A 23,907-nucleotide genomic window follows, 5' to 3' on the forward strand; every position below is an offset into this window, starting at 1 on the left:
TCAAAACCATAAAAAAAAAAAAAAGCTCAGAGATCATCGTCTTGTATGAACTGATCTGACTCCATATTAATTTTTAACATTAATTTTATAATGTAATTTGTCCAGCAAATCTTGCATGATAAGCAGAAATACATGTGTTTTCCCTAGTGTGCTTAACTCAGCTAATTCAGTGAGGAGTCTCCTGGACTGTTAAGTACTTCTTGGACGTATTGCAGATCATTAAGATGCATGCTGAAAAGTGTATTGGGTATTTAAAATGCAATCTCAATATGTTGTTTTTTTTTTTTTTCTTGTGAGAGAACAAGTTTTCAGGAAATACTGCTCATAGGGGAGAGAGAAAATGTCAGGCAATGGCTTTGAAAAATGGTTTGATATCAAGTGAAGATTAAAGACCCTATTGTATTGTTTCACAATGCAAGATGATTTATATATATATATATATATATAATCATAGACACTGTCAAAAATCAATAAGTAAATTGAATGCGTAGAAACAAATTCATTATTTATTTTTGACACAGAGGAGGGAATTAGGACCTGTGTAATTACTTCTTGACCAATGGAAGTAATGGAAGAAACGCTTAAAATGTCTAATTATCTTGAAGCAATGAGATAGGTTAAATACACTTTTGTTCTTCCTCAGGATGTGCATCTATTACACTTTTAATAACTGTGAAATAAAGTGTGAAAAAAATTTTTTGGCAAGACCAAGGTTTTTCAATTTAAACATCTGTGAAAATTAATAATCAAGTGTGAGATTCCTAGAAGATGCTTTAACTTGTCTAAGTGAGTAGAAGAACAATATGCAAAAGAGATTCAAGAAGAAGAGACATGTTTCCATGTGAAGTTAATGGGGAACAGCAGGACAGCTTCTGTGAATGGGCATTTTCAGCTCACAGCTGCTCATAAATTATTCATCTCATCTCTGGTTTAGCTCATAGCGCTCATTCCCTTTGGGGACTTATGGCATAAAGGTCTTCTAGTGGCTCTCACCAACGTTAGGGAGAGCATCTGAAACCAAATTATTTAGTGTACCAAATCAATAAAGTGTAGGTGTTGAGTCATATGGATCAAGTGCAAAGAGCAAAAGACAAACTTTAAAGTGTATTTTTACACATAAGCTTTGTTCAAACCAGCCTCAGACCAATAGATACCTACATGCTTTCTTAGAGACAGGCAGGAAGGTGAAAACATCATGACAGCTCTCCTCTTCACCATTAGAATGAACCAGCAAGATAAATGTACAAATCAGTTGATCTTTTCTGATCATCCTCCTTAAGAGAAGGATACAGGCACCATCATTTCCCCACCCCAGGCTCTGCATTCAACTCCAAAAATACTTGAGGAAAGGAGGTCACTGCCTACTGGAAAAGTGGACTGAAAAGTAAATACCAAGTAGAAAGCAGGGAAAATAGTCCAGATCAACACTTCTGAATAGATTTTGAGAATACACTAGAAGAATATACAGATTTCTGACGAGAAAGTTGGATCTAATGCTACTGCAAATCTAGAGCAACATGTCACAGAGAATGTAGAAATGATTCTCAGCATTACCAGGCAAAAACTTCAGTTCACACGTGGGAAAAAATCATTTTGTGAGTATAGAACCTACAGCATTTGCTGTTTTCCTGAGAAATACAGCTGTCTAATGATGTCGTATGATGGCTTATTCATGTCTTGCTTTTCTGGCTGTTGTGGTTTAACCTGTCAGGTAGCTAAGCACCCCACAGACATTTGCTCATTGCCCCCAGTGGGATGGAGGAGAGAATCAAGAAAGGGAAAATAAAAAGAACAAACAAACAAGAACAACAACAAAACCAAGAGAGAAATAAATAAATAAATAAATAAATAAATAAATGATGCACAATTCAACTGATCACCACCAGTCACGCAATGCTGAGCCAGTCCACAAGAAGCTGCCGTGCTGACTGCTCTAGCCAATTCTCCCAAGTTTTATTGTTCAGCATGACACCACATGGTATGGAATACTCCATTGGCCGGTTTCAGTCAGCTGTGCCGGCTGGGTACCATTCCAGCTTCTTGTGTATCCCCAGCCTTCTTGCTAGAGGGGCGGTAGGAGAAGCCTAAAGTCCTTGGCTTAGTGTAAGCACTGCTCAGTAACTGAAATTTTGGTGTGTTATCGGCATTATTTTCATTCTAAATCCAAAAATCAGACCCATACCAACTCTAGGTATAACTCTATCTCAGTCAAAACAAGGACACTGCTTTATTTCCTCTGGACAAATTCTAACAGCTTTCAAAAAAAACCTCAGTTTATGTGGTGGCATGAGAATGTTTGAAGAGAAAGAAGGCAAGAGAAATCTGTAACATTTGTTTTTCCTAGATGTGAAAATAGATAAGAGCTCTAGTTCTCTACAACCAGTAACTAGAAACTGCTTACCTCTGCCAATGACTTAAGTCCCTCCACAGCACTGCTGGTACTTATAATACATATGTGTCTATTTCATGCAGACAAAATAGTTCAGGAGCTATATTTGAGCCCTTTTTAAGGCAGGAAGGACCATGAACTTGTACTCGAATTATGCCCGTACATGTGAAAATAGCACCACTAGACATAGATGCACATCCTGAGGAAGAACAAAGCATATACCTTCCCACCCTGCATGGTTGCCTGAAACACCATCAACAGTTCTATGGGGAATGCAATGCCTTCAACTCAGGTCTTGGCAAAGAGTTCACTTTGGTTCATCTTTAACTGGACAACTGATGCAGAACACCTCCTATTATAAATTCAATTTAGTTTTACTTCACACAACAGAAACAGTTTTTCTGGATGGATGCTCAATTTCTTTCAGACAAAGAGTGAACTGAGAGTAAATTAAGCACATCTAAGTGGAGAAGTGAATCTCTCACAGTTTCAGAAGACTTTGGTCACAGTAAATAAGCAGTACTTCCTATGTCAGAACTAGGAGTATCACAACAAAGGGCTTTTTATGCTTTGTACAAACAAAATTCCATCAGTTTCAATATGTTGAAACATCTGCTTTTATCTAGAAGAGGTGAATACAAACCCTTTATATGAATTCCTTTTCCAGTTCTTGTAGCTGTGGTTGCCACTTATACACTAGCCCTTTAGTAACAATTTCTTTTTATAGTTTTTATGATTCTTAAGACTTTCTGATGTACAGAATAATTTGCTTTTTATAGTATAAGCAGAAGCAACAGGTGATGTATTCCACTAGAAAACAACGTGTTTTTTGTGGACAATTCCTCTTGAAGGCTTCATTGGACAGAACAGTCAGCTTCAGACTTAGAGAAAAGTGAAATAATGATGCCCCCTGCTCAAGTATTTTTGAAGATTTATTTATTTATTTGTTTATTTATTGTGAATTAGTTGTATTTTGAATTAGTTGCTGTTGAGTTATGGTGAGGGAGGTTTTCTCTTATCTATGATGGTGCCTCACAAAACAAGTACTGGTTCCTTTAAGCTAATTTAGATAAGCTTGTCTTAAACATAAGACAGAAGGATGGTATCTGCCTTACTAAGCTTTATAGTCTCTATACACAACAAAAATAACTAGTGAGTAAAGATGGGATGGTAAAGATGCACAAGGAGATAATGTACATATATTCCTAATGCTAAGATATAGTTTAATGACCTAAAAGAACTACGTTCAACAGAAATCTAGTTATCTCACTTGTAAGAAAAGCAATTGTAATTAAAATTATATTGCTATGTGTGAAGAGGTTGCACAGTAACACCAGAGTCACATAAAAGGGCTTTTGGGGCTTTATTTGTCATTAAAGCAGATCAATTTACAAACCTCATTAGGCAGACACTTTAAAAAATGTGTTTTTAAGCTATTGGCTTAACACAATTATTTAATGACACTCCACTCTTGCATAATTTTGGCAGAGATTTTATTGCTCTTTGCTTCTTTGTTTGTTTGTTTACTGATTGTAGTGGGTTTATGTGGCAAGGTTTTGGTAGCAAGGGGCCATAGGGGTGGTTTCTGTGAGAAGAATCTAGAAGCTGCCCCATGTTTGGGAAGGGCCCCACTGCTGACCAGAGCCAAGCCAACAAGCGATGTTGTTTTGCACCTCTCTGAGAGCATATTTAAGACAGGGAAAAAAACGCTGTGCCACACAGCAGCTGGGAGAGTGAGAGGAGTGAGGAACAGCCTTGCAGGCACCAAGGTCAGTGAAGAAGGAGGGGCACAGGTGCTCCAAGTGCCGGAGCAGAAGTCTCCTGCGGCCTGTGGTGAGGACCATGGTGAAGCAGGATGTCCCCCTGCAGCCCATGGAGTACCACGGTGGAGCAGGGTTCCACGCTGCAGCCCGTGGAGGAGACCACGGTGGAGCAGGTGGACTTGCACCTATGGAGGCTGCCACCTGTGGAAGACCCCTGCCGGAGCAGATTCTGGGCCGGACTTGTAGCCCATGGAGAGGAGACCATGAAGGAGCAGGTGACCTGGCAAGAGCTGCTGCCCATGGGGGACCCAGGTTGGAGCAGTTTCCTCCTGAGGGATGGACCCTGTGGTACGGACCCATATCTGGAGCAGTTCAGGAAGAGCTGCTGCCTGTGGGAAGCCCACACCGGATCAGTTCATCAAGGACTGCATCCCGTGGGTGGGTCCCCACAGCACAGGGGACGAGAGTGACTGAGGAGAGGCAGAGAAGAAACGCTGCAGACTGACCATAACCCCCATTCCCTCATTCCCCTGTGCCACTCAGGGGAAGGAGGTGGAAGAGGGTGGATGGGGAGGAAGGTGCTTTTGGTTTCTTTCCTTTGTTTCTCACTTCTCTAGCTTGTTAGTAATAAGCAATAAATCTTACTCTCTCCCTATGCTGAGACTGTTTTGCCCATTACAATAACTACTGTGTAATCTTGTCCTTATCCCAACCTTTGAGCCCTTTTCATCATATTTTCTTCCCATTCCTCTTTGAGGAGGGGGAGTGAGAGAGCGGCTGTGGTGAAGCTTGGCTGCCCACTCAAGCGGAACTACCACACTGATAAAAAAATAAATAAAGAAGAAAACAATGATCAGATTCAAATTGAAGAGCCAGAGGCAGGAGATAAAGAATTCAAGTTCTTAACAATCTTCTACTGTGGTACATCTTTTGAATGAATCATGCTCAGTATGACTGAAGTTAGGTGTGCCAGAGCAAGTCTAGTCCAATATTTTTCAGAAAACATATAAGCTAGTTTCTTGAAAAGATGAGAAGAACCGTGCCTTGCTTATTTGTTATATGTCATCTTTCTTCAATGAAGCAAAGGATTTGTGACATAAATATTCCATGGTCATGTAATTAAAGCCTTCATTGTAAAACGAAGAAGATGATTTAAGATTGCATGGGCAACCCACACACTGGCATTTCCTAACTTGATTTTTCTCCCAGTATTGTATAAAATATACTTAATAATTAAAACAACAACAACAACCAAAGATATAAAGCCCTGAAGGCAGTGCTGTTACAGTGGATCTCATTGTAAAGTCAGAATTTGCCTAGAGCTGTATTAGTTATGACAGTTATTGTCTTTTCTCAGAAGAGGTAATTCTTGGCAAATGTTGTCTATACAAAGTACATGTTGCAGAAAAAAGTTGTGGACTGTATTTAAAAATCGACATGAGATTTTTTATGTCCCCTTCCTTTCACAGAATGTTTTATGTGTTTTATGTCCCCTTTCTTTCACAGAATCCCTGAAATAAAAAGGCGAACATCATTGTCTCAATTCAGTTATTTAAATATGTGTGTTTCAGATGCCCCCAAGATGCATAGCATTCAGATATTAGTCCAGAAGTGCACAGGTCTCCTATGGTACCAGACACCTAGATTTGTGGAATTTTACCACACTATCTAGGTCTAGACTTACAAAGTGGTTTGCTTACATTTTGGTGAAACTTCCACTGAACTTTCTATAGTAAATCACTATGCTTCCATTTTTGTTTTCCTACATATTGTTTTATAGAATGGCAAAAGTCAACAAGCAGTGCCAAGGAGTGTTCAGACTAGTGAAGGTACCTGTCTCTTAGCAGAGGGAGGTGTCCAAAGCATTTCTCTACTGCTTGACTGGGTGACATATTGCAAACCGTTTTTAAACTGTAAGTTTCATTTCATCTTTATTTTAATGAACATAATAACAGCTTCTTTCTAAAATACTCTGAGCTCAATCTATTAAGACATATAGGACTTTTTTTCTGATAGGCTATATTCAGCACTATGTGAAAATATTTCAAACCAAAAAGTTAACACATTACTTTTTTTTACAAGTATTGTCAGTTAGCTCTTGCAGGTAGCTGTGATAGGTGAAAGGGGGTACAGGCATGCTGATGGTTTGCCAAGTTTTACTTTTCTCTTTTTTTTTCTGAGGAAAGAAATGTATGATATAGAAATGGGAAGAGTTGAAAATGTTTGTCAGAAGCCAGTAGTAAATGAAGCTCTGGCTACAGCCATCTGTAAAGTTTTTTTTCCTGGTTTATAAAGCAGTGAATTTGGACTCTGGGCTGCCATTCTAATTGTCCTTGTGAGCATAAACTGAGCCGACAGTTTCTTGTTTTAAAATATCATTTCCGTAACTAACAAAAAAACTTCATAGTTTCTTTAAAACTGCTGCTGCAGACTGGTATTAGTGGTCTTGCTTTGAAGATGGAAAACATGGAAAAATTCTGTCAGAGCCAGCCTGATTATGTGTTTGTGCTTTGTAAAATTGTGGACTGGCCACAACTGGCAGTGCTGCTGAGACTGTGGATTCAGGTCTCTACAGAAGACTGACCTGAAAAGCAGAGTAAATTAGGTCTTTCACAGATGCCTCCTGATAAAACTAGGCTAATTTTGAAACTAAACTAGTCTCCTTAGCACTAGCATGGGGTTTGCTATGCAGTTCTGAAATCTTCCATGAGGATACATCCAGAAAGTCAGACTTAGGAATATCTCTGACTGATGTGAACAGCAGAGATCAGTAACAGGCAATAAGACTTTTTTATTTCCATCCTCCTTGTCCAAGAGAAACTGATTTTGAAGATTATGTTTCCAGAAATTGATTATGATGGTACAGTAGGAAAAATACAGATGTTGGACCACAGTAGAGATGCAAGAGAATAGAGAATGTAAAATTCATGTGTGGTTAAATTTCTGTATGCCTCTCAATATTGGTTAGATGTTATTTAGTCCACAAGGATGGTGATTTAAACCAGGGCTGCAGTTTCACGAGGCCAGATAAATTGACTCAGCAGCTCATACTTCCCCACCCCTTCCATTCCCTTCCTTGCTTCCTGCTCTAAGGTCCCTGTGTTTATTGTGCACCAGCTGCAACACTGTGACTGTCCAACAAATCCCTGTAACAGAAGAAGGCTCAGAGAACACAGGTATTCCATGTATTCTTTCCAAGAGACTAGGGGTGCTCAGTGTCATGACTGAGCATACAGGGACTGTAAATGGGAATCATGTTTGTACCATGATCTAACTGTGCTGCAATTGCTTTATTGTGTTTCTATTGTGATTTCACTACATTGCTGCATCACCCTACTAAATCAAAATCCCATGTAGCATCAAGTATCAGAAAATGAGTAAATTCAGAATTAAACATAAAATGCTCTTCATGTGGAATATCTAACAGAACCTAGTCAGAGAGTATTGGAATCTGACAAGCACCCATGACATCCTACCATGAGCAGTTTTAGATCACTAGCATTACAAAAGAAATACTCTTATAAAAAAAAGTGGATGGTTTTCTGTTAACTCAGTGATGTTGAATTTGCTCAGGGATGTATCTTATGAGAGGTATGTACCAAGAAGGCAGGGAGATGAAATGAAAGAACGTCAAAGGCAGGGAGATTGAGGAAACAGATCAGGAAAGAATAAGACAAGCCCCTTCATCTGCAACGATCAACTAGACTTATTCAGTTTCTTGTGAGATCACAGCTTAAGTTGTAATTTTTGAGGAGCCAGGCTGTGCACCCAGGCATTTTGTGTTGATATTTGGTATTTTGTGATAATTGGAGCCCTAAAGCTAGAGCACCAAAAAGCAGGTCTGTATCAAGCAGAATAAAAATATAGCAGAAAGGTTTGGATGAGGTTTTGTATGGCATGAATCATAGTTCCTTCATGTATAAGCCTTGTGAAAAGGGTGTTCTTCAGGGCACTTATTGTCTTATTTATTCCTCAACAAGCAGATAACTTTTACTCCAGAAATTAAAATATGGACCTTCTGAGTATAAGCATGTGAGAAATCACAATGATCCTCCCAGATCTCTACAGAATCTATTCATTCTGACAGTCAGGTGCCTTCAGCTCTCATTTGTAAGTGTAAGACCATCTATTTCTGTTGATGAAGGGGGCACTCACTCGAGCATATTTTACATTCACATATATTTCTTAATATTCAGCCATTTCTTGATTACATTTTTATTTATATCATTTCCTGCTTAACGCTGTTCAAAGATTAGTATTATGATGATTGGCTCTGGTCAATTACAGAAAAATCCCAGCAGTCTTTGTTGTAAAGGTGCAGTTCTTAATAGTACTGAGTGCTCTGGACACACTGGGGGAAAAAAGAAAAACAAACAAACAAAAAAGCATATATTAATTACTGGGCAAGTATTACTGTAATATTGTAATTTGTTTTCTTTTTCCTTTCCTGCTTCAGATCTGTGCCGGAATGCAGAAGGTTTTCTGTGTGTGTTGCATTTGGTATTTAACACTGAGAAATCCTAAGACACTAACCTCTCTATTACACTGTCACTGCTGTTGTTGCTGCCTTACATTCTTTGTTCTATCATGATTTTTCTCCATCCTTTACATGCATTTCCCTGGCATCAGTTGATCAACTTGCGGAGCTTTATTCCTTTTTCCTTTACCCCAGACAATTTACTCAATCTTCATTTTAATTTCAACTGTTAGTTCACATTTAACTTAAACATCTATTGCTAGCTCCAATCAAAAGATAGAAGGGGCTAATTCTCAGGCCAGAACACATAGACTTACAGGCCCCATGAAATTCTTGGTTTTCAGAGGTCAGAAGCAGCTAAAAAAGAAAGGCCTCAAAAACATAGCAAAAAAATTCTGGAACTAAATGTAGCCATATGACAGGATTATCATCATAAACTAACTGAATGTTACAGTTACAGAGCTAGAAGCAGGCATCTTTGTTCTGGGCTATTCTGTCTAAGACTTCCTCTTTTCCTTGCATTTTCCTTTAAAAACAAACAAACACACAAACAAACATGGAATACATAAAACAAACAAAGAAACAAACAAAAAACACAATTCATTTTCTTAAATTGCTATCTCAGTGTGATAATTCATCCCACTACCACTATATACTGACTTAATCAATAATCCACTAAGAAAGATGAGGTACACACAACATTATTGAAAAGGAAGAAGGGGAGAGAATGGAAAGAAAGAAAAGATGAGAAAGTTACTAAATTACCTTCAGTAATACTTTCATAGCACCGTATTTAGTCATAACACTCAATGATATTTGTTTCTCACCACCTTAGTTAATATTTTCCCTGAAATGTTTTGTCTAAAGGCTGTTTAAAAACAGAAGAGGTTCATCTAGTTAGACACTTCTAAATGAAAGAAAAGAAAATAAAGGTTCTGCTTCACAACTACTCACCTGTACATCTGTGATAGAAAAGACATATTTCTTTTCAAAATTTTCATCACTAATCCAAACTCTGACTATCTGTTCACTTTACTGACAGTAGTTTATTAAGCATAAAATTTCCATAAACATAGTAGACTTAAATTCTACTAATGGCAGTAATATAAGCTGGGAAAATAATATTTCCTTAAATAGACAATGTGTTCCTCTAATAGAGAATCAGAGAAAGGATTTAGTCAAATCCCATCCTTCTTTCCTGAATGTGAGGGAAGCTCAAATCAGATTCCAGATGTAAGGTTTGCAGTTTGTCCCTCTTTCCTTAATAGAACAAATGTGAATCTTGGCTCAAATTAGCCGTAACTTTCTGATCCAACAATGTGTGGAAGCATATGCTTAATTTCAAACTTGTAAATAATCCCATAGATCCCGTAGTTCAGGGGCTGAATGTAAAACACAGCTTTGTGGGTCAGGTGTATTCCCAAGCTGAATAACTAAAGTTCAAAGTCACCATCAACTTTTCTTCTTAGATGTACTACATGAAATGTATTGTCTAAGAGATTCCCACAGAGAAGCTGAAAGTCAGCCCCAAGATACCTAACAAAAATATATTAACAGATAACAATATATGTGTGGATGAAATGACTACAGGAGTTCACACAAAACGAAGAATTGTGTAATTTGCCCCACTTATGTGCCTGCTGTCAGAGGACTATACTTACATTTTTGTATTCAGCTTTCCTTAAGAAAGCAAGAAAGTGATATGGCAAAACATACTTCCAAATAGATCTGTACTGGCAAGAGTCTGGAGTGAAGTCCTCTGAGAGAAGAGATGGTGCAGCCTGAGAATTTTGGTTCCCTTTCTGCTTTGGAGGCCTCCTTGCATTCCTTGTTTCCCACTCAGAACAAATTTTAAAGTTGCTGAGGCAGCTTCTCACAGTCCTTCTGCCTGAGAGGGAGAGAATGTGTGCTTGGGTCCTAGCCCATTGGACTCAGAAAATCACTTACTGGCTTCAACAGTCCCATTAGACTTGAGTTGTCCTCCTAAAATTAATAATTTATCTGCTAAAAAATCTGTTGCCTGAACGTGAGGGAGATCCCTGATATTTAGTTTGAATTAGTTGTGGAAAAACACTGGGTCCAGTCCCCAGTTACTCTGAACTCAGTAAAACAGTACTTCCAAAGCAAGTCTATGGTACCTAGGCTGCATTAGGTGCATATCTGAGTTTCCTGCTTTCAAGGAAAATTGGATTCTGTAAGCTAGGACATTTGAAAACCCAAAATGTGTCAATGAAAATAAATAAAATTTTGAAAGAGTTTAAATGTGGTTAATTGAACCCTTCCAATGGTTCGTTTTTTGGCGTTCAAAACTCTGCAATTCTGTATTTCATCTGCAACAAGAAATTGAGAGTATTTGAAATATAACAAGAAGAGGATGTTTTTATGACATTTCTAGAATACTGCGGATCCAGTAGATTACCATCCAAATCTTCAAGTGCACATCTGAAACAACATGTCAGGATATAGGCCTACTAATTTTCAAGTACAAATTTCCCTTTTCCTTCTTTATCTATGTACAAAGTGTTGAGAACTGAACACCTGTTTTAAATTAATAACTTGACCATTGTTCTTAAGTCAGAGTATATAATGATTTTTCTTTTTGGTTATTTTTTCCTATTCTCTGCATTTTGTCTTCCACTTTATAACTACAAGTTGGTCTGCGAACAGCAGAGTTAATGAAGTCCAGTTTCCTATGAAATGTTTTTTGTCCAAAGGATACTTGGTCAAATACAGTACATGGAGTTATTCATATGTGGTCTAGTTGCTGGCAAATGTGTACAGTCTCTGGTCATGAAGCTGTAGCCAAATGGAATTGATTCTGCATTTCCTCAGTGGATACACTAATTTGTGTCTTTTTCCCTAACCCTGCTTTTAGTTTGTTGGAATTGTGAGACCTGCATGCCTTCTTTAAATCAATTGAAATTGGCCAAGAGGTTCCAAACGCATTTGAAAACAGGGGTTGTGATTAGATATTAGCTAAATAATATGGTAACATTTCTGGAAAACAAATCTCTCTCTCCCAGAGAAAGGATGACTAATTTCAGTGGATTCCACAGGTATGAACCTCTCAGATTGGTACTGAGAATGGACAAAGTTTCAATGACAATCACAGGAAATCTCTTAGTTTCTTTCCAACAGATAGGAAGGAAGTCATAAGGGGGAAGAAATCTTCTTTATCTTTCTTCTTCTCCTTGTTGAAGTTAATTTATTGCAGCCTGTACCAAATTTGTTGGTCTGCAAAATCAGCCTAAATTTGGGGTACTGATATGTTTGCAGTTGAACTGAGCTGCTAGAGTAAGACTGGAGTCAAGACAAAGAAAACATGGTAGACCATTCATTTCAGAATATATGTACTTACTTAACTCAGGTCTGTATTTCACATTGCACTCTACTGAAGATTTTAAATAAGAATATCTTGGAAGTACACTTCAGTATGCTTCAGTACATTGTGGCAACTAAAAAGTTTCTCCATCAAGTCCAGTTGTGGTGATTCCATCTCTGGAGTAATATGACGATAAGGCATTGATGTACAAAAGTCTCAGGGCTTCCTGAAGAAAAACAACCTTTTCCCTTCCCTTCCCTTCCCTTCCCTTCCCTTCCCTTCCCTTCCCTTCCCTTCCCTTCCCTTCCCTTCCCTTCCCTTCCCTTCCCTTCCCTTCCCTTCCCTTCCCTTCCCTTCCCTTCCCTTCCCTTCCCTTCCCTTCCCTTCCCTTCCCTTCCCTTCCCTTCCCTTCCCTTCCCTTCCCTTCCCTTCCCTTCCCTTCCCTTCCCTTCCCTTCCCTTCCCTTCCCTTCCCTTCCCTTCCCTTCCCTTCCCTTCCCTTCCCCTTCCCTTCCCTTCCCTTCCCTTCCCTTCCCTTCCCTTCCCTTCCCTTCCCTTCCCTTCCCCTTCCCCTTCCCTTCCCCTTCCCTTCCCCTTCCCCTTAACCTTCCCTTCCCTTCCCTTCCCTTCCCTTCCCTTCCCTTCCCTTCCCTTCCCTTCCCTTCCCTTCCCTTCCCTTCCCTTCCCTTCCCTTCCCTTCCCTTCCCTTCCCTTCCCTTCCCTTCCCTTCCCCTTCCCCTTCCCTTCCCCTTCCCTTCCCCTTCCCCTTAACCTTCCCTTCCCTTCCCTTCCCTTCCCTTCCCTTCCCTTCCCTTCCCTTCCCTTCCCTTCCCTTCCCTTCCCTTCCCTTCCCTTCTTCTATTTTGTTCTATTATTTTATTCTATTTTATACTACTATGCATATTTAAGTCCATGAAATACAAATACATTTCTTGTTTTCTGATTGAAGCCATCTTTGAATAACAGAAGAATTATTATGAATAAAGGTTGAAACTCAATTTAATTTCATATGTATTTCACTTTTAATCTTAATCTTTTTCAGCAGCTCCTTTTACTTTGCCATGGTGAAGTTCTTCTCTAAGTTTCCTAATTAAACATACTCTAAGCCTAGCTGGTCTCACTGCAACAGAGAGTACAGCGGCAGTATGTGTTGCTGAGCTAGATGAGCAAGGCTGCCACTTCTCAAAAGACACAGGACAACACTCTGATGGCTGTTTGCTTTCAGTACCTGAACATTATCTATCTGTTGTACTGCTGACAATGGCTTAAAAGTTAATAACATTTTGAAACTATAGGCACTTTTTTTTTTTTTGTTTTGTTTTGTTTTGTTTTTTGTTGTTTGTTTTTGATTTTTTCTGCTTTGTTTGCTTGTTTTTCTTCCCTAACATACCTAAACCAGAAAAATTATTTTGGTGACTATAAGGAAGAAAATGACCTTCAACAACAATGAAGGTATGCATCAGCTGAAAAATCTGGCTTCTGTAAATGAATTATTTTACTAGGTTAAGTCAGAGTTTCCATCAAAGCAGCTGTATTTCTGACAGTCAATCACATATTTTCCCATTGATGATAGTTTGCAATTTGTTCAGAATTTGCTAAATAAATAATAGCAATTCAAAAGGGAATGCCTCAGACTAACTTCATTTTAGTTTGTCCCCATGCCTGTAGTTTCCGATCTGCTTTTGGTTTTAGCTTATTATTTGAGACCTAATTTGAGCGTAACTTCTGACAAACAACAGCACGAGGCCATAGGCTTTCTATGCCTCTGCACTAATACCTTTCTTTTTTTACACATGTTGTAACATCTCTATGCACAGTGTAAACATACCCTAACTATCAAGTTTCCACTTGTTTATCATCATTAAGGAATAATTTTCAAGTAGAAATGAGCAATTCTGCCTGAGAAAGAATGTAATCCAGCTCACGTGCTCATACCATTGCCAGCTTTTGTGGCATAACCCACACTGCAGCATATCCTCTTGATCGCTTTATGCCCTACTACAGAGGCTGTGAGTCTACTAACATGGTGAGTCTTTTTGTAAATTAAAATAGGTCATATGAATCTTATGAATATGACATTGAAGGGTTCTGACTAAAATCCTGTTATAACACTTAACATTTGTGCAAGAGGAATCAATGTTTTTAGAGAAACTGCTCTTGCTTATACTACAGGGGTGCGCGTGTGAAAACAAGGCAGAGAAAAGTCAATCTAAATAACGCAGCAGTTTATAAGATGGGAGCAGTGGGAAAAGAGAAATAAAATGGCAGCTTTTCATGAACCATAACTGAACACTCAGAGGACAAAATAGAAGGATTATTGTTTGCAGATGTTATTGTGGCAATAAAAGAAGGACATAATACACTGAAAACAAACCAACCACTCTTATTTAAAATTGCTACAGAATTCCTCAATAATCATCCCAAATACTTCAGTGTTCAATTGTCGTATTGGTAGAGTAATTTCTGTGACTCTTGTAGTAAAACCTTTTTGAGTATCTATGCTTTGAGAGTATTATGGTAGAAAGTTTTAGACTGTTTTAGTAGGGAATGAACCAGAGAAAAGCTGAATGGACTGGGAAAGCAAATCAGTATAATAAAAAACAAATGCAAAAAAATGTTGGAAGATAATCATGGATCGTTAAATACGTCCACATTTTCTCTGGAGAAAAACATGAGTGTGTGATAATGAAATAAAATGTGCTACACTAGAGCAAGTTAAACCAATACAATGGGTCAATTATAAAAATGAAGGTATGGTTGTACTATCTACTAACATACCTTGGTTAACCTTATCCAAGCTAGCTGGTGTAATAATAATAGTGGCAATGGTAGCTGTTCCGATGCAACAGAGTAAGCTGTACCACATGCTTGTAACACAGCACATGCTTGTAGCACATGCTGAGTATGAGCTCTCTAGGAGCTCTAGGTCAGTAGCATAGTTATCTTCACACACTTACCTCATGCTATGTCATCTTCCCTAATATTCTTACCTGTGGGACCAAGATTAGGCTAGCTACAGAAGGCATGTGCTAGAGTCAACCTCCATTTTGCTGCACCAACATTGTTTCAGAGTGTAATTCTTCTTGCCCATGGTTAGCTGTCTGAAAGCTAGGCATGTAAATAAATTGTTTAGGTTCCCTCTTTAGTCAATGGAGAGGATGTGTCTGAAGTGATTCATTTCATCCCAGAACAACTGTGCTTCTGGGGAAATGATCCAGTTACCTAAATATAAGAGCCTTCACATACCATTTTATATATTTATGTATTATATATATATTTATATATTTTCCTAAATATAAGAGCCTTCAAGAACCATTTGAGGTGTCCTACAGAATCTAAAACCAATCCAAATCCAAATCCAAATCCAATTATAGGGCTAGCAGGAATGACACAGGACTTATGAGAAACCCTGGGCTTCTTGGCAGTCAGTAGCTAGAGGCCAAGTTCTTATGGTGTCTAAAACAGCACTAGATGCCCATGTTTAGGCAACTAAAGTGGGCCTGGAACATGACTTTTTTTTTTTTCAGCCAAAGACTAGTTAGCAGAAGATTCTGTGCCAATAGTACAGCACAATCTTAGATACAGTAGAGCTTTTTGTTTTGTAGGTGATGAAGGAAGAGAGGTTTCTCTTTTCCTAGTTTTCTGTTTGTAAGACAAAGAAAAAGAAGGAAGAAGAAGAAGAAGAAGAAGAAGAAGAAGAAGAAGAAGAAGAAGAAGAAGAAGAAGAAGAAGAAAGAGAACAAACTTCCTGTTTCATTACCAATATCATGTAGTTTTTAAAAAGGATAATCAATCTGGAAATGCCTAGCTTTCCCCAAATGTGACAAACCCAGAACACAGATGAGTTACTGACAAACCTTCCAGAACAGTGGAACTCCAACTGCTTGGGAAAACTGGATGCACTGTGACAGAGAAAGAGTTAAAAGCCAGTCTTCCCTGATGGAGGACAATCAGTACTTCTCCAGCAAGGGGTAAGTGACAGCCCACAGCTTCAAGGGACTCAATAATACAGAATCGCAGAATGGCTGACATTGGAAGGGACCTCCAGAGATCATCTAGCCCACACCCCTGTTCAAACAGGATCACTTAGAACATGTTATCACATCCAGGTAGGTTTTGAATATCTCCAAAGAAGGGGACTCCACAACCTCTCTGGGCAGCCCGTTCCAGTGCTCTGTCACCCAAACCGTAAAGACATTCTTCCTCATATGGTGATGGAACCTCCTGTGGTTCAATTTATACCCACTACCCCTTGTCCTATCACTGGCTACTACCGCGAAGAGTTTGGTCTCATCCTCTTTACATGGTATTTGTAAAGACTGATGAGATCTCCTCTCAGTCTCCTCTTTTCTAGGCTAAATAGGCCCAGCTCACTTGGCAACCTAACAGAAGACAAATAAAAATTAATTTTAAATTATAATATCTAATAGGATAATTAGTTTTGTAAATTGACAAAGCTCAAAGTGATTAGGACAGATGTAACAGAAATACAAATGCTTATATCTAACTGTTCCAATACTTATTCTGCAAGCTTCCAGGCTTGTTTTTAATTCACTCTGTGACTTTCTGAGTCTCAGTAAACTCTTACCAGTCCCCTCTGGTCTGGTCTGGCCAGAGAACAGAACAAGGAACATCCAAACAGACCCTATAGCAGATGAAAAAAAAAAAAAAACAAAAAAACAAAAAAAACAAACCAACTCTGGGCACCAGAGGGGCCTGGGCAGAGTTTGCTGTGACTAAGAAAGTCACAGAGTGAACTAAAACCGTCTGTTCCCTGGTCTCACTGCAGTCGCACTGCCTCCCTCCATGAGCAGCCGGCTCCTGCTCCCTGCTGTGATTCTTTCCCACTATTTCCCTTCCTCCAGCACATCCGCCTCTGGATGTTTTTCTTCTCCCTTGCTCCTTGTTTCCCTTCCCAAGCAGACCAAGTAATGCCACTTAAAGAGTAATCTCTGTTTCCCTCTGGATCCACCTTGGCTCTTCCTGAAGAAATGTAACACAAACAGAGAGTCCAGGAGGGCACCTAAGAAGGTATTGTATGCTCTTGTCCTGTTCTTGAAGCCTTCCAACAACTTTTGCATTTAGCCACTGTTTGGGTCAGGAAAACGAAAAAGATCAACCTTTATTCCAACCCAGCACAGTGAGTTGTGTACATGTCCCAGATAAACCCTCACATGTACTAACCAGGACAATATCTTAAACAGGACAGAGGAGGCATCAGGTATGTTATCTTTTTCCTAGCCAGTGCACAGGTGAATGGCTCTAATGCTGCAATTATCACAGCTATCTCAGTATACTTAGTCATTTCAGTGACCCAACTATGCTGAGCTTCCCCTACAAATGCTGCAAAAAATCAGTCAGCATTAAACTGAGACATCAACAGCAACTTACAGTGTGCAAAAATCATCATAACAGTGAGGTTCATTTTCTTGGTTATTCATTAGCTCACTGTTTTCAGCATTACCTTTAGTGTGTGCCCAAGTGGGACTCTAACAAGGCTGGAATAGTAAACACAGAATTAAGAAATATACTTCTGTCAACTAATATATATTTTCCTTTGCTTAAATGACTATTTTCTGTCATAACCTAATAACAGATCTGCTGTTTCTCTGATCACATCAGAGATAGTAGTGCAATAGTGTTTCTAAAAACAGACATTAGTAAAATACACCTCAGTATACTTAGAGATAAGACATTCAGTACAATATCTATTTTTGACATTGTTATATGAAACAAATAAAAAAAGGGGGAGTGGCGTTCAGTGGTGTAGTGTTCTACACACTACTTTCAAAATCATTAAATGAAATTAAAATTACACAGCAAGGTTGTATTTATTAAGGAGAGAAAGAGAGATACAAGGAAAAAATAAAAACATCCCTCATCTTATGAGAACTGCAAGCTGCTTGTCGTCACTGGGGATGACATTTAAATTACTCTGACTATAATATTTATTTTTTCCTCTCCCATTCCAGTACTGTGTTAAGGTCCTAGTGCTTTACACACCATGCATGTGTATGGTGAGCCTATGCCCATACTCCAAGGACTTAAGAGCAACAGATGGACTTATGTGCCTACTTCTCACAGGAGGTATTACCTAAGAAGATGGTTATGACAGTCTGGGCCTTCTATACTAAGTAGGTAAGTGAGACAAAACCCAGACAAACCCAAGCTGGTCTCATGCCCCCCTCCCAGTAACTGGGGTGGAGTCTGGGGTGGTAATGGTGATGGGGTCTGCAACAAAATGTTCTTTTGCTGGGTAGGAAGACCTGTCAGCAGCACTAGGGTAGAGAGATGCTACTGTATAAAGCCACTAGCTGCCTTCAAAACTTGTTTTATTTTAAGAATGTGGTCTTGTCTCATTCCTTTCAATGCTCCTGCTGTTACAAAAAAGTCTTCTCATTTTACAGAGCAAAAGGATCCAATATTCTGCCAAGTCAATGGTAGAGCCAGAAAACAAAGGCACAACTTTTGAATTGCTGTGTGATGCCTGAGAAGGAGAATGCTAAAGGATTTATTTTTTTTTCCTGTGTAGGTAGACAGCAAATTGATGAATAAAACAAACTTTATGTGCCATGAGAGTACCTTCACTGTAATATTAAGAACTTTCAAATGTGTGCATTAAAATACTAGGAGAATTTAGACAAAACCACACTTCAGCGTATAAAACCAGTTTCATGTACATTGCACTGTATAGATGTATAAGTGTGTGTGTGTGTGTGTGGTAGAACATATTATTTTAACTGGCAGGAAGCTCATAAAAAGAAAAGCTTTTGGGGTTGGCTCAAACTTGGCATGCACTTAAACATGCTGGTGGTACTTTATGAAGAAATCTCAAATGTATCCCATGTGTTGCAAATGCTTAAGAATGGGCTCAAGATGAGCTTTTGTCTGCCTGAGACATACGAGTATTTCAAAAATATCTTTCTTCAGCAGCACCAATATTTATTTTTGTATGTCATTTTTTTGCAGTTTGAATGCTGGATTTGAGTTTCCACATTGCTGTCAAAGAAGGACGTGAAAAAACACAAAACCCTTAATAAATCTAACAGCAGAATCTGGTTTCAAGACTATTTTCCATGACTGAAACTTTTTTTTTGTCAGAATCATTTTTCTTAGAACAGCTGACATATCATTATTGTTTTCCTTGTTTTAGAATATTGGCTTTCCAAAAATGTCCAATCCATCCTTGAACTAAAACCAGAACATGTCTTCAGAAGCCTGACTTGCTTTTTTAGTAATGATAATGTTCTTTCCCCCTTTCCACCACCACTATTATATTAAGTGGTTTCTGGGATGTGAATAGAAATGTACGTAAAGGACTACCATAACTACCTGATTGTTCTCCAGCTGTGTAGGATCAATATGTCGAGAAGTAACTTATGAGGTAAAGTCCCTTATTATTCTCAGCAATCCAATTCCACTTGCGTACTTCTACTCTGCTTTTAAAGCTATGATTTCTTTCAGCAGGATTTTCTTGCGTTATCATCGTCTTCTGTCTTCTCTGCCATATTCAGGGGAAATTGTTATTGATGCCTACAGTATCATACCACATAATCTGTTAGTTTTTCTCAAGTGCCTTTAGAAATTGTTTTCAACTTAAACATGAATTTTCAGCCCCTTGATATCAATGGGAGTTTGAGAGTAACAAAATTTCACTCAAAGTGCAGGCATGAACTGAAGAGTTTAAATGATGTTTTTATGTTTCAATTAGTGCTTGCTCAAATAGAAATTGAAAAAAAAAAAAAAAAAAAAATCCTTCCAAATAGTTGCTTCTCCTGGGCAAAGAAGCATTCATATTTTGGGGGGTATTAGATAGGCTTCATTGGACAGTGTTATTTAACAGCAATACTACACCTAGCACAAACTCACAAATCAACAAACAGCTTTCCTCTAATATCTGGGAAAACAGCAACTAGAGTATCTTGCGCCTTACCATAGCAAGGTGTTTGGTTTCATGGTAATACATAAATAAATAAATAAATCATATTTTGAAATAGAATTTATAGCTTACCACTTATATGGAAATCTTAGTAATATCTTGAAATAAAAACCCAAACAACATCCTCACTCCCACCTCCCTGCAAACAGTGAATAAAGCACAAAGACTTTAGAACTCCCTCTTCATTTTTCAAAATAGGTTACTTGTGAAATCACAGGGGAAACTAACTGCACACTTTTTAATATTTCAGCAGCAGATGAATGACCTTTTGTTGATAAGAAACCCATTTTTGTACATTCTAATTTTCTGGTTGCTCCATAGATGTCCCTAATTATTCTCTTTTACATGAATTAGGGCTGAAAAAGAAACGAGACTGAGAGAAAAATCAGTCTCATATACAAGCTTCTGGTGCAACTTCAGGAACATGAACAGCATGTTTAAAAGGCTGTCACTGAATCTTCAAAAGATTTTGTAACTATTCAAAGACTTCTTCAGATAATCTGCAAAGCAGCTCACTCCTAAAAGCAAGTCAGTAGTGAAATAAAAGACAGATAAAAGACAGAAGCACTCTGAACTAAAGAGATTTCATGATGACTAAGAAATTCTCATGACAAAGGATTATGAACGCAGAAATAGAAAGGTCATTTGGGTGTAGAATGTGAGCTAATGGCCAAATAGCAAGGACTAAGCATCAATGCTTTTAAGTCTTCCTTTTCATTGACACTATAATTCACAGTCTTAATGTAATGCTTCCATTTCTCTTGGAAAAAAAGTAAAGATTTATGACAAAGTGTGCAAGTGAAAAACTTGTGTGGCATCCATTTTGCCTTTTCTATTTATCTGAACTTAAGTAGGAACGGGGTCATCCATCTGGAGGTCTTCACTGCTTGTGTAGGGAATATAGGTATTTACATTAGGACTGCCTCAATAAATGTTTAAAATCTGAGCACAAAGTACTTAAGTTACAACTCATTTCATGAACTCAGCTCAAGACCTTGTGCTTGCTGATCTCCGCTGCTCTATTGTAGGTTTCCCAACAGACCTGGCAGTAATATTACAACAGCTTACAGCTGTCCTTGCTCTACTGTTGCATGCCTATTTTAAAGGCATGGGGGAATATAGGCTGGCATCCCATATTGCCAGTTATAAGATACAGCACCCTTTTACACACTCTATCCTGTAAGCCTAAAGCACAGGTTTTAGTCATTGAGTTTTCATGCTGGATCTATGCATCTCTCTTTTTACATTTCCAGGAACTTGGTCGCCCTTAAGCAGTATGGGATTTAAGTTGGATTCTTAATCATAGCAGTCTCTGTTGCTCTGCTGCGTTCATTTTCAGACCTTCCACTTGTCTCTGGCGCTATATAAGTATTATTGTTTAATTACCCATTCCCCAGTGTAGTGCAATTTCTTAAATTAGGCTGACATTTTATGTTTCTTTTACAGCTCATCTCAGCTGTTAATGAGCCCTTTGCTAAGTGTCTTCAGTACTGATCATTATAGCTCTTTAGTACTGTCATTTGAAAGCTAATACTGATAAGCAGAAAAATTACTCAGCAGGAGAAAGGTGTTATCTTTCTAATTTTTAGCTTGCAAAGGTTAGGAACCATTCAGTAAAAGGAAGAATTTCCTTTAAGTTACAAGTAGCCAATGAGAAGTGATATGCTCAGATGGGCTCTAGGCATCATTTGGGTGCCAAGCTTGTATCATTCCATCCCTGAAACACTTGTGTAGATAGAACTCAATAGGTATCCCTAAAATGCAAGTTAGTCTAGTCCTCTCCCTAGACTAAACTCCATAAGCAGACTTTCTTTTACTTCCTAGAGATCGCCTAAGTCAAATCAAGTGAAGAGGATCACACAGAAAAGGAGAGCCTAGACCTTGACGAAGGTTTGAGCCTGCACAGATGTGTCTTGAGATATGACGAGTGAGATCACAAACCAGAATGGGACTCCTTGTGTAAAAACTGTCTTAGCCACTGGCAGTTAGGGAGTTCATCCCATTTACAAACTCTGTTTCTGAAATCAGAGGTTAAAAAAAGAGTTTCTTATTGAAGGATTTTTTTTTTTTTAATTATTGTTATTATTATTTTTCTCACTTGCTTTCTTGCTTTCTTTCTTATTTTCATTCATGTAAGTACTTTTCCTTGGACACTTTGGAAGCCCAGGTAGCATTAGACTTGAGGACACAAACAAAGCCCTGACTGCTTTTTCCTGGGCTAACAACAGCTTCATAAGGGTGCAGGGAAGTGATTGACTTGCTAAGGCTGTGAGGAATGATTCATGATCTGAAGAGAATTGGGTGTTAACCAGTGAAAGGTTGTTCAAGGACATTATGCAAATGTTTCATGTTAGTGATTATAAGTATCTTTCTTCATAGTATCTTTAAATATTGCTTTAGGCAACATAATTGGGCCCAGTCCAGTGCCGATCTGACTATGCTACCTATACCTCCAAGGCTGTGACCCTGCAATACAAAGTCCTTCTGTCAAAGTTGTTATGAATAAAACAATATGATAAAATGCCTTTTGGTATGCAATGCAACAAGAGCTTAAATAGAAAAAAAGCATAATTCTGCAAGTTGCTAGTAAGGAATTTGTAAAAGAAAGAAGGCTCTGGTGGGATGGCTCTCCACCGACAGCCAGTATCCAAACTGTAGAATGAATGTGTAAAATTGTACATCAGCCATAAGGCAAACACAGAAACATTAACACAACTGTAATTATGGAAAGTGCTGACTTGTGAGGTACTAAAAGTATAAAAAGACAGTATATTCAGGAGACAAACAAAATATATAAATGATTATATAAATAAATATATAAATGATTATATAAATGACCAACCTCATTGCCTTCTATGATGGCACCACCAGATGGATAGGTGGGGGGAGGGCAGTCGATGTCATCTACCTTGACTTTAGCAAGGCTTTTGATACTGTTTCCCACAACCTCTTGCTAGCAAAGCTGAGAAAGTGTGGGATAGACAAGTGGACAGTAAGGTGGGGTGAGAACTGGCTGACTGGCCAAGCTCAGAGGGTGGCGATCGGCAGAGCAGAGTCTGGCTGGAGGCCTGTGACTAGCGGTATTCCCCAGGGGTTGGTGCTGGGTCCAGTCTTGTTCAACATCTCCATTGACGACCTTGATGAGAGAATAGTGTCCGCCCTCAGCAAGTATACCGATGATACAAAGCTGGGAGGAGTGTCCGACACGGCAGAAGGCTGTGCTGCCATTCACTGAGACCTGGACAGGCTAGAGAGTTGGGTAGGAAGAAACCAAAGTTTCACAAGAGTTAAAACAAGTTGAAGTTTAACATGAGCAAGCATAGAGTCCTGCACCTGGGAAGGAACAACCGCATGTATCAGTACAGGCTGGGGGATGACCTGCTGGAGAGGAGCTCTGACGAAAAGGACCTGGGGGTCCTGGTGGACGACAGGTTGACCACGAGCCAGCACTGTGCCCTGGTGGCCAAGAAGGCCAATGGGATCCTGGCGTGCATTAAAAGGAGTGTGGCCAGCAAGTCAAGGGAGGTGATCTTCCCCCTCTACTCTGCCCTGGTCAGGCCTCACCTGGAGTACTGTGTCCAGTTCTGGGCCCCCTGGTACAAAAAAGACAGGGATCTCTTGGAGAAAGTCCATAGCAGTGCCACAAAGATGATATGGGGCCTGGAGCATTTTCCTTATGAGGAAAGGCTTAGAGACCTGGGTCTGTTCAGCCTTGAGAAAAGAAGACTGAGAGGGGATCTCATGAATGTTTACAAATATCTTAAGGGTGGAAGACAGAGGGATTTGGCTAACCTCTTTTCAGTGGTTTGTGGGGACAGGACAAGGGGAAATGGCCAAGACATGGAGCAAAGGAATTTTCACACCAACATGTGAAAGAATGTCTTCATGGTGAGGGTGACGGAGCATTGGAACAGGCTGCCCAGGGAGGTTGTGGAGTCTCCTTCTCTGGAGATATTTAAGGCCCATCTGGACACCTACGTGAGCAACCTGCTCTAGGGAACCTGTTTTGGCAGGGGGG

General features: G+C 39.0%; 2 long non-coding RNA genes across 3 annotated transcripts in view; one reads left to right on the top strand and one right to left on the bottom strand.

Annotated features, from left to right (window-relative positions):
• Nucleotides 1-31: 31 nt before the first annotated feature.
• The window catches only part of LOC140002205 (uncharacterized), a 59,549-nt gene continuing 35,673 nt past the window's right edge, over nt 32-23,907 (bottom strand). For both annotated transcript variants that reach the window (XR_011808395.1, XR_011808394.1), the window contains exons 2-3: nt 11,988-12,127; nt 32-8,503 (exon numbers count right to left, since the gene is read on the bottom strand). This is a non-coding gene — a long non-coding RNA (uncharacterized lncRNA). The remainder of the gene's footprint in view (nt 8,504-11,987; nt 12,128-23,907) is intronic.
• LOC140002204 (uncharacterized) lies at nt 13,525-23,465 on the top strand. The gene is made up of 4 exons (XR_011808393.1): nt 13,525-13,976; nt 15,556-16,059; nt 17,923-18,088; nt 18,920-23,465. It is a non-coding gene; the product is annotated as an uncharacterized lncRNA (long non-coding RNA).

The sequence above is a fragment of the Anas platyrhynchos genome, chromosome 3 (genome assembly GCF_047663525.1).
Source record: "Anas platyrhynchos isolate ZD024472 breed Pekin duck chromosome 3, IASCAAS_PekinDuck_T2T, whole genome shotgun sequence".
Classification (NCBI taxonomy): domain Eukaryota; kingdom Metazoa; phylum Chordata; class Aves; order Anseriformes; family Anatidae; genus Anas; species Anas platyrhynchos.